The 12,334-nt window shown below is 37.8% G+C and overlaps 1 pseudogene across 1 annotated transcript; it reads left to right on the top strand.

The window, feature by feature from the left end:
• The first annotated feature begins 3,958 nt into the window (after positions 1–3,958).
• LOC148850279 (protein IRX15-LIKE pseudogene) lies at positions 3,959–5,410 on the top strand (annotated as a pseudogene). Its single transcript, XR_016099953.1, has one exon. The product of XR_016099953.1 is annotated as a protein IRX15-LIKE pseudogene (transcript).
• The last annotated feature ends 6,924 nt before the right edge of the window (positions 5,411–12,334 follow it).

Here is a 12,334-nt window from a genome sequence, read left to right as displayed (position 1 = left end):
TGTTGAAATTTCAACGTGTTCTATCACCGATGTTTGTTAATTAAGTAATAACCCGCTTCTACAATATTAAAAACCAGACGGATGCTTGCTCTGGACATGAAACTTTAAAACGAACACGAAAAAATAAACATTATTGGTTTCGTGGTCGAAACTCAGAATTCAGAAAGCATCTCTATCAATTTCTAAATAATTCGCATCAACCCACCAACTTGTTTGTCTTTCCCTGCTTTATAACTTTATATGACAAATTCTAATTCCAAACATAATGTAAAATCCATTGCAACCAGATCATCCCATTGTGAATACCAAACATAATGTAAATTCTAATTCCAAACATGAGGCCTGAAGGCCCTGAGTCCTGATAGATGTGTAAGTCGGGTGGATTGGTCTGGGTATATGGTCAATTCAGGCTCAATCCTAGAATTTGGGTTCAAGGCCCAAGTCCAAGGTCAAGATTGATCTTCTCAACCCGATCCCTATCCATATTGTAATTTGATGCATTTGGGTTGAGTCCAGGCCGTCAATGGATTCACTCTAAAATTATACATACATACATATATATATATGCATTTATGCACATATATATTTAAATATATATGCAAAAGTTTACATATATACATGTATAAATATGTATAGTTGGATTGGACTTGGGCTGAATACCTAAGACTCTGTTTGTTTACTGAGAAATGGATGAGAAAAGGGAATATTCCCGAATGATTCTTCCTTTCTTGTGCTTATTTGTTGGTAAACAGTGTTTTGGGATGAGAAACAAGAGGGACGCATGATCCCATAATTAAGTGAGCAGGTCGCACCAAAACAGTGCAACCCCGGTGAGAAAAGAAAACGCTAAGAAAATTGCTCGGGCTTTGTCAGAGCAAGAAGTCGATCATCTCCTCTCTCTCTCCACCACTAACCATCTTCTTCCTATTATCAGCACCTCCACCACCGCCGCCAATCATCACCACATCCTCCTCCACCATCCCAACCATAACCTCCTCTCTGTTTGCTCATTCGCCTACTCCTCAGCGGAGGAGGCTGTTGATGAGCGTCGCCACCGGAAGCGCCGCCTTTGTATTGAACCCCCACTCCACGCCCTCCGCTGAGACCCTAACGCACCACGCCCGTGTCCCGACCCTAAATCACCATTGCAGAGCATAACAGAAGAGGGAGACCGACCTTACTCCTACCAATTACCGTCGGACGCGGACGCGGGCGACCGACTTTCCTAAAATCAAAAGCAAAGAGAAGAGGGTCTCGACACAGCCTGCCATCGGCGGACTCTTATCTGGAAAAAGGCGTTGTTGGTGAAGGATATTCCGCAAGTTCACCTTAAATTAGATCCAGACATTGAAAATGTTGTTAAGTCCTGCAACCGAAAGGATTGAACAAATCTTTAACAATATACGGAAAATAAGATCATCCTACTCTTTTAGTTTGATGGAAGACTCTTATTATTATATTCTTTTTTCCCCAACCCCAAGTTTTTCCCTCAATGGCTGGAAGCTCAACCATTTTCTCCTATAAATTATCTTGCAAAACAAACACTAGAAAGTGGATTTTCTAACAAAAATTTTCTCAACAAACAAATACATTATAACTAACTGAGAAAATAAATTTTCCTCTTCTCATCCCATCCTTTCTTAGTCCAATTTTCTCAGCAATCAAACAGATCCTAAAGGTTAGGCCTAAGTCTAGCCTAAAAAATAAAACAAGGCTCGAATTCTTAAGCCCTAACTTAGCTTGAAGATCAAAAAATCCAAGTCCAACCCATAAAAAATTTCAGACTGGGTCTGTTCCAAGTTGCACCCCCAATCCTGACTCGTGAGTGAACTCCACTCCCCACATTTGCTGAGTCAAGTCAATGATCATAATGGAGAAGCTATGGACACGGATTCATCTTACAGAATAGTGGGTTCAAATCATTACAGCAGGGCTTTTATATATATATATATATATATATATATATATATATATATATATATATATATATATATATATATATATATATATATTCAAAACCATGCTCCTCTCTCTTTAATAACCATTCACACTTACAAAATTGTATATATATTCAAAACCATGCTCCTCTCTCTTTAATAACCATTCACACTTACAAAATTGTTTTGTACCAACTGGAGATGGAGAGGGTTAGCATGTTGAATGAAAAGAGCTGAGTTTCAGTTGCACATAAACCATGCAATTGCACGGTATATTTTCAAGTTGTCTCATTAACAGGCACTTTGTTTGTCCACTCGGTTCTCGGAAGTCAGAAGCTTTGGTTCTTGTAATTTAGCCACTGAATTTACTGTAAGGCTTCGTTTGTTTGAGGTGTAAATCCAAAAATACATCGACATAAATGAAAAGCAGTTAGTTGTGTAAATGCAAAAATTAAACCGGTCAATATTAGCTTTACATTATAATACGTTTGAAATAAAGGATCAGTTTGAAAAGAGTACAAATACAAATGCTACAGCCTAAATGTATATAAAATAATATAAAATACAAGGTTTTAAATTCTTTCCAAACTGAGCCAAAAGTGTAAATTTTAAGTGTATATTCCATGCTTGTTTGGAATTAAGGTGGCTGTAAAACTGCACCCAGAATTGAAAGATGCCTATGTCAACCTGCTTAACCTGCTTATTTGGAATTAATATGTTTGTACGTGTACATAGCATGAGATTATCAGTGTAAAGAAAAATGAAAGTGGAGTTTTATACCGATTTTCCATGTAAAATTACATGTTTACCAAACATGTGTAAAATCAAACCGGGTATAAAGTTTACCCTGATTCGATTTTCCACCTCAAACAAATGCAAGTTCAAACTTCAAAATGGTTTCAATAATATTTGACATTTATTTTCCTATATATATATATATATTTATTTATTTATTTACTCAGGAAAGAATTGGGAGATATGGGGGGAATAAGTGGATTGGTTTGTCTTATACTGTGTGGAATTTTGGATTGCTTCTCCATTTGAGTACTGGTTTGTCTTAAACATGGCACCATGTGATGCAAGCTTATGTGGCACTAGGCAAGCTACTAAGACCAACCATTTTGAACAGTTGAGATGCCAAGGATGGGAGTGAGACCCATAACATCCCATCAGTCATCACCATGAATTGCAATCTGCAACGCTATTCACCCTCTGAAAAAAAAAAAAAAACAAACAAAATCTTATTGATTAATTGAACAGCATAATAGAAGCGTATCAATATTATCGTCATTCCATAAAAGAAGGAAGAAAATCAGACTGTGGGTCATGTATAGACTAGTACGGTAATGCTGGGGAGTGTGGGACCACACCATCTGTTTTATTATATGCTTCAAAATTCAAACCGATGGAAATACCTTTCCCTCTTCAGATCAGAGTTGAGACTTGAGACGGTTCTCAATTTGGTGGTAGGGTGGGACGATACATTTGATTTGAGGATGATTATATATGGAGAGGTCAAATTAAGGGGGCAATCAAATTCAAAACATTCTCTTCAATTACTTTCAATTGTTGCTTCCCAGTTCCCACCCTCCCAGTCCCAGACCCAGAGTCCCAATCCCTCCCTCTGTGGAATATCTCCAATTACCCCCTTTTATTAATAACTCATTTATTTACTAGGTAACTGCTTTCACCCTCCTTATTTATTATTTAAACAAGTGATTAATTATGTTAGAAGAAATTAGAATGGAGAAGGATTAACAAGGAAACACTTGTGTGTTCAGCAAGAAAAAATTAACACGTGTAAGGAACAATGACATCTCGCGGTTCTCTAGTTGGTAGGTCGCTTCCATTTGCACCATTTATGATCATCTATCATCCATCTATCGAGGCAAGCCAGGTCCCACTGTCTCTCTACTTACATTATTAAAATTTAACTTACTATCATATCATTGTTATTGTACCACGCACCATATAACTCCGGTATCCGGACCCACCAATCTGATCTTCCCTTTATATGCCGTATCCCCATCCCCATCTCAATTCGATTCCAATCACACCCTTTATGTTTTGGGGATTCCAGATCTTCTGCAAATCACATCTTAACTTCCATGATACAGGTCAGGAGTTCAGGACCAGAGGGAACGAGAGTAGAGGTATCTGTTTGGTGATTACTGATTACCACCCCTTCGCTGTTTTTGTCTTATTCTAACCATTATCATTTCTACACTCTTCCAGACTTCAGTGCTAATTTCATAACCCAGATCTCCCTCTGTTTTGCCCTCTCTCTCTCTCTCTCTCTCTGCTCATTTTAATTAGTTATAACCTGAATAAACATGAAGACTGGCATCAACAACAATACCAAGGTCATCCTCATCCATCCCTCCTCCATTCACAAGCAAGGAGGATCTCACCGTCTTTGGCTTCTAGCTTTCGTCTCCTTCTTCACGTTTGCCTTCCTTTTCACTCTCTTCAATATTAGAGATTCAGCGAGAGCAACCGCCGCCGCCGCCATAACCACCTCTTCTTCCTTCTCGGGTCAACCACAGCTGCCAAAGAGCGTTGCCGATGCCCTCCTCCACTACACCTCCAACTCCAACGCCACCGGCCGTATGTCGGACGCGGAGCTCAAGTCAATTGCGGACGTACTCCAACGCTGCCCCACCCCCTGCAATTTCCTCGTATTCGGTCTGACCCACGAGACCCTCCTATGGAAAGCCCTGAATCACAACGGACGAACGGTCTTCCTCGACGAAAGCGAGTACTACATCGTGAAATTCGAAGAAAAACACCCTGACATGGAAGCATACGACATCCAGTACACGACCAAGGTGAGCCAAATGAAGGAGCTCATCGCGTCGGCCAGGGAGCAACTCCACAATGAATGCCGACCCGTACAGAACCTGTTGTTCTCCGACTGCAAGCTTGGGATCAATGACCTCCCAAATCACTTGTACGAGGTGAATTGGGACGTGATACTGGTGGATGGACCGCGGGGTTATCATCCGTCGGCGCCGGGACGTATGTCGGCGATCTTCACGGCAGGGGTTCTGGCAAGGAGCAAGAGGAGCGGGGATCCAAAGACGCACGTGTACGTCCACGACTTCAATAGGGAAGTAGAAAGAGTTTGCAGCAATGAATTCCTGTGCAAAGAGAACCTGGTGGAGTCCAAGGACCTATTGGGGCATTTCGTACTGGAAAGAATGGACCCGAAGACTTTCCGGTTCTGTGGCAACACTACAACATCGTTACCGTCTGTATCATCATCGTCGTCGTCGTCATATAAGAGTATCACGAATCGATGATTATGGACCTAATGGTCTCTGTTTTCATGTTTGTAATATTTTTACATGTATTTTTTGTGTTTTTTTTTTTTTTTTTTGCCTAATTAATACCGTGTATTTCATGAATCATGGTAGAATTAAGGTTGAAAAAAGAGAAAGAAGATGAAATATGTGAGAGGTTTTAAGTTTTAACTTTTAATATTGGCTACTGAAGAGCCGGCCGGAAGCGAGTGTCGGTGGAGAGAGATTTTATTGTCCATTTCTTCTCTCTTCTATCCTTTTTTTCAACGTAAACTTTTTGTTCTGTGAGTCATGTGAGTGGAGGGATGGTGGGCTTGACGAACACTTAAATGGTCACGTGATAAAGTGTTTAGTGGTGAGTTCAAATCTGCTCCTCACAGTACGCGCCTCACACTGACCTCAGAGCACGTTTCAGCCGTGTATCGAGAATATCTTACCATGAATAAACATTTTTAGATGCACGGCTAAACGTGAAGAGGGTTGGTTCATATACTTGAGAGAGTCAGTCTAGCTTGTTGATCATAAAATGTGGGGGTTCAACAATTTTTATAAAATTTAGGGGCATTGACTCCTTTGTTTGCAGTGAAACAGAAGGATATATTGTCGATTGGGATAAAAAATTAGAAAGAACTAACAGATATTTGTTTTCAGAAGACTGGAAACGGGAACAAAACGAATCAACGTGCACTTATTTTTAAGGGTAAAATACAATAACCTCCCCTGAAATCTCTCTCGAATTTTTTTAAAATTTGACAAAAACCTTCTCCGTTATAGACCTAGACAGAAAACTTTCTCTGTCAAATAACTTCTGCTCTCATTGATTGATTACACCGTTGGATCTCTATTTTATTTTCATTTTCACTCCGGTTAGTATTTTTGTATTAAAATAAAGATTTCCTTCATTCTCTTCCATTAATCCAAATTCTCTCACGATCTATCTTCTTTTCCCTTAAGAATCATTTATTTCATTCAATTATTAAGGTAACGTTCTTCATTTTTTCTTTATTTCCTCTTGCTTCATTTAAAACCATTGGGAAGGCCTATCACACTATAAACAATAGAAAAAAAAGTGATGGAGGATGATTGGACCCGACCTACTGAGATGATGACACGTGGACTTGATTCGGCCCGAGTAATAACTCAGCAGTCTGGCTTGACCGCGATCGAGTAACGAGTTTGTGGAACAGCTTGCTACAACATAGCTCTCTGTAGGGGGAACTCGCTACAACGCGAGCTCCAAATTCCCCGAGCTACTGAGAATGGAATACTCTAAGATTATTTCAGCTCGCGAACTAGGAAAACCAGCTCTCTCCAGCACCAGGGCAGAAGAACTGCTCCAAAGACCAACTTTGATGAGGGTCACCTTGAAGTACCCCTAAGAGCTTCTACAAAGTAGCTTGCAGCAAGGATAGCACGCTACGGAGTAACTTGCAACTGTGATGCGACACTCTCAGGAAGCTTCCATCTAATAAGACTGTACTCGTCAGATTGTGCCACGTCTCTCGACTGACGGTGCAGTCCCTGCCCGATTGACAGTCTGCCCCACGTCTCTCGACAGATGGTGGCGTACCTGTCCCTTTCGGAGACGTGTCACTTAGCCAAGCAGGCAGTACGACGTAACGATCACCTACGCAGCTCTGGCAGGTAACGACTACGACAGGAGGCCAGTGGCGGTTACGCCTGATTTGACAGGAACGCCCCTATAAAAGCCCTTAAAGCGGAGTGACAAGCTCTCTCTCTCGAATTAGATCTGAACTTGCATTCTTAATTTCTCACGAGCTAACCTCGAGACATAGTGATCTAGCGCGATCTACACTCTTAGCCTTTTATACTCTCTCTTCTTCCTCCCTAGCTTTCTAACTTAAGTGTCAGAGTATTCCCGCCGGGAAAATCCCCGGGAATTCATCTTCTTCATCTTCTCAGGTATCGTTCGTTGCCAACAAGGAGCCAGTCAGTAGCCATCTAGGAGTGCCCGGATCGTGCCGCATCATTTGGCGTCGTCTGTGGGAAACATCCCTATAAAAGCCCTTAAAGCGAAGAGACAGGCTCTCTCTCTCTCGAATTAGATCTAAACTTGCATTCTTATTTGCTCACGAGCTAACCTCAAGACATAGTGATCTGGTGCGATCTACACTCATAGCCTTTTATACTCTCTCTTCTTCCTCCCTAACGTTCCAACTTAAGCATCGGTGTATTCCCACCGGGCAAATCCCCAGGAATTCTTCTTTTTCATCTTCTCAGGTGTCGTTCATTGCCAACAAGAAACTAGTCAGCAATCAGATAGGAATGTTCGAATCGTGCCACATCAGAAAGAAAGAAAGAAAAGAAGAGAGAAAAAAAATAGAGACCTGAATAATAAAATGGTAGAAGTATTGGAGGACAAATGTAGTTGAGTGGTAGCTCTCTAAGTCTTAGCTAGAGCTGTGGAGAAATGCCCACTAGAGAAGCAAGAGCGGCTTTCAACCGGAAAGTCTTCCCTAGTAACACACTCAAGAAATTTCTTTAACATGAGAGAAATCCTTTACACTAGTACAAGGAGGAGTATTATAGAGACCAATGGCCATAGTAAGAAGAAAAGAGAAATTTGTGTTGGCCCGCCCTAATTGGATGGGACTACCAAAATCTACATGGTGAAACTTGTGCCTATTTATATATGGCCTTCTGTCGTTATTTTAGTAAAATTGGTATTAAAAAATTATGTTTTGTATATGGGTTAATGACAAAAGGGAGGTTTTTATTGAATTCTTTAAAAGTTCATTTGAGATTTTTGTTAAAATGAAATTACATAAAAAAGTTTTTATAATTGTTAGAAACTTAAGGAGTGGTTTTTCTATTTTGCCCTAAGAGGTGAAACGAGGCTAGAGTCAAAAGAGGGGGGAGGCGACCCTTTTTTGGTCTTTTTACCCCTTAGAAGAAGGACAGAAATATAGTAGATCCACGGAAGCGCGGCGCACACGGAGAGAACCGTCCATCTCCATGGATTATTAATTTAGGTTTAGTGTGGCAAAGAAGAGAATGAGAATTGGTCTCCTGGTTATTCGTACACACGGACAGGTGTGCATGGCCCCGTCATTCTCCACTTTACAGCATAAACAAAATCCCGAATTTCCCGATTTCGTTTTGTCTTTCAACGAAGCTCTGCAAAATCCCGGAAATGTCCTTCCTGCCCTGCCGTGATCACTACAACTGCAAGGAGGTTTCATTCGTTTGATGTAGACGAGGGAATGGGAATTTATTCTTTGCAGGTGGTGCAGTACGTAGAGACATGCAACGGAATTGATTACAGCTTTCATGTTCCAATCATCCCCACATATTTTCAGTTATCTTCATTTTTATCCTTAAAATAAATGAATATTCATTCTCCCCATAAAATACTTGCTCTTCGATAGTGAGATCGCTTCAATGCTCACAATTTCATGCGAACAAGGTTCATAGCGCTTTACAGTTTTGTATTGAGAATATTTTCATATTTATATATTTTTTTATGGAAATATATTCCCAATGCAATATTAGAAGGGACAGTGTGAACAACGTGTGAGCAAGGTCTCATAAGGATTAAATCCAATTTCCTCAATCGAACCCCCAATGATCATTCAAAAGCAAAGTATTTTTTTCCTATTAACAAAAAAATAGATCTATAATATTTTATTTTATTTTATAATCATTTATTATTATTATTATTATTATTATTATTATTATTATTATTATACAAAAGCAAATTATTATTATTATTATTATTATTATTATTATTGACCATGATTGCTTTGATGCATGCAATGATAATGGCAAAAGTATCCTTCAAGCTGCCACTATAGTGTTGTTGTAAATTGTAATCGACGGCATTTGATCTATTTTGGTGGGCCCATTTGATAAGCATTAAGATGAAGCCAATTTTGAGTATAATATGTGCAATTCGCCAATAAATGGCTAATTGTTTCCAAATCTGAAGTACATATTGGTCATGTGGGGTCAATGTTTAAGCCCAAATTGACAAGCCTCGATCTTGATCTTGTAGGTTTCTTCTCCATACTCAAAAACCAAAGAAATAGCGATAAATTTTTAATTTCCTAACAAAAGGCTTCATTGCTGAAACTTAATCATTCTATCCAAGTCAAGTTGTCGATTTCATAGTAAATTCCCCACTACTATCCATTTCAATTCATCATTCATATTAATTAGAAACATCCCACCTCATATGATAGATGGATCAAAAAACTTTCAGTAATCTTGTTGTTAGTATTAATGCTGTTTAGTTCACTTAGGCTGTGTTTGGTTGCAATGAAAATAAATTTGCACTGATACAAAAATATGGCAGTACAAATGATTTGAGTGTAAATTCTTACCTTTTTTTTTTTAAATTTTAGCTTCTTTTCTTTGATTGCAGTACAAATAAAGTAAATTAAGACATGAATTATAATAAAGAAAAAACCAAAACAAAATTAAACAAGAATTTGCATTTTTTTTTAAATTTACATTCCTGTGCATTTGTACTAGTGCAAATAAAGGACCTTTGCCCGTCCAATTATCCTTCCAAAACAAGATGCTATCTCCATTTCCCATTATCCATCTTATACTCTTGAGAATAAGACTCCAGCTACATAGAATCCCTTTCCAATTAAGAGACATATCTGCTATGAGGGTAGCTTCAAAAGAAACTTTGATTTTTTTTAAATATTCGTATCATATTACTTTTACCCATAAACTATCATGATCAACCAACACCCTCAATCCCAACTTAGCCATTCAACTGATACTGATATTTTTAGCTTCATCAAAACCAAGCCCTCCAAGGTTTACTAGTTTGCATAAGTTCTTCCATTTCATCTATGCTAATTTTTTCCTATTCAAACTTTCTCTCCAAAAGATATTTCTTTGGGTTTTACCAGTTTCTTTAAGGTTGTGTTTGGTTGCAGTGCAAATTTATTTGCCCTAATACAAATGCATGGGAGTGAAAATGTAAAAAATACAAATTCTTGTTTAATTTTATTTTGATTTTACTTTATTCTGCTTCATATCTTAATTTTCTTAATTTGTACTGCAATCAAACAAAATGAGATAAAATTTGAAACAAAAATAGGTCAGACTTTACACTCGAAACATTTGCACTGCCATGGTTTTATATCAGTGCAAATTTATTTGCATTTGCAACCAAACATAGCCTAAGAGTTGACTTAGAAAGGGAAAAGCAAGCCATTTGATAGAATGGGATGACACTTGTTAGATACTTAAACTACTTTGCCCACCTTGGAGAGAGTATTGGCCTTCTAACCACTTAGTTTGCCTTTTAGATTTTAAATTACAATGAGACTTCTTTTTGTCCTCCAAATTGATAATGGGGGCCTCTAAATATTTTTCAGATTTTGAAGCTTTAAGGATTCCAAGATTTCTTGCAATTATTTATTTTTTTTGAAGCTTGTTTGGCTGTTTTCTAAGGAAAAAAATTGGGTTTATTAAAATTAATCTTTTGACCGTATGCATTCTCATATTAATAGAGGATTGATTTGATTTCTAGGCACCCATCAATAAACGCCCTTCCAAAGATCATGCAATCATTTGTAAACTGCAAAAATAGGGATCTTAGGGCATCATTTGAATCTGTTTAGGGGTGGCAATAGGTGGGTTGGGTTGGGTAAGGGTTGGATACCAACCCATCCATATTGACCCACCAACCCACCATGATCCATCATCAGTCCTTGTTAATGGTTCCTAACCCACTCTAACCCTAACCAATCCTCACCCATCCATATTGACCCACTTGATCCATCCATATTGACCTTTAACCTACCCTCACTTATAAATACAAAAATGGGCCGGGACAGCCCATATACCAAAAATAATAAATTTTGAGAAAATAATCTCTCTCAAGATTACCATGTGACAAAAATGAGTTAACCCAATGTACCTAAAAATGCAAAACTTGTAGATAAATGAAAAAAAAAACAATAGAAAAATTATAGAGAATGCAAAAACAAAAAAAAAAACAAAAAGTTGTAGAAAAATACAAAATAAACCAAAAAATTATGAAAAATACAAAAAGTATTAAAAAAGTTATAGAAAGTATGCAAAAAATACCAGAAATTTGTAGGAAATGCATGAAAACACAAAAAATGCAAAAATTATGCAGAAAGCACAAAAAAATTACAGAAAATGCAGAAAATAATAGAAAATTTGCAGAAAATGAGAAAAAATGCATAACTTTTATAAAAGTGCTTTTGTGTAAAAGTGCTTTTGTGCTTTCATAAAAGTGTTTTTGCAAAAGTACTTTCATAAAGTTTTTTCGTGTAAAAGTGCTTTTATAAAAATACTTTCATAAAAGTACTTTTATAAAAATGCTTTCGTGTAAAAGTAATTTTGTAAAAATGCTTTGGTAAAAGTTCATTTCATAATATTAATTTATAAAATCGCTTTTATATAAAATTGCATGTGAACATAAAAGTTAATAAAATCTATTTTATTTCATTTTTTAATATCAAAATTAAATGTGGCATGGTGGTTTCATGGTTTGGAAGTGTAATGAGATATGGGTACACTAGGAAGCATGAGTTCAAATTATTACAACTTCCATTTTTTGAGATTTGGTGAGTATAATAGTGTTGACTTTGACCCAATCCATCTTGACCCACACGACCCAACTCATCTTGACTCTAATGGGTACCCTCGACCTAACCCATCTTGACCCTTTTTCCACTGACCCTAATGGGTTACTCGACGCATATTGATATTGACCCACCAATAGATTGGGTGGATCAAATGGGTTGGGGTCAAGACTGCCAATCCTATCTCTATTCGTAGAAGCTTTAATAATAATAATTAATAATAATAATAATAATAATAATAATAATAATAATAATAATAATAATAATAATAATATGTAGAGTCTCAGAAGTTGAAAGTTGAAACCAATAAAAAAACCAGACATATATTAGAAGGTGATCATGGGCAGGGGCGGGCTTTTAACCTGATAAGGGTTGTAGCCTGGGCCAGGTTCGGCCCGGCCTGGGGACGTAGGCTTGAAAGCTTATGAAACATAAGGCCGGGCCGGGTAACTCCAGCGGAATCAACCGGTATAATAACTGAAAAACTAACAATCAAGCG

The sequence above is a fragment of the Nelumbo lutea genome, chromosome 5 (genome assembly GCF_056320005.1).
Source record: "Nelumbo lutea isolate HS-2025 chromosome 5, American lotus-T2T, whole genome shotgun sequence".
In the NCBI taxonomy this organism is placed as follows: Eukaryota; Viridiplantae; Streptophyta; class Magnoliopsida; order Proteales; family Nelumbonaceae; genus Nelumbo; species Nelumbo lutea.
The sequence above is the reverse complement of the archived record's forward strand: the minus strand, read 5'-3'. Positions and strand labels throughout refer to the sequence as shown.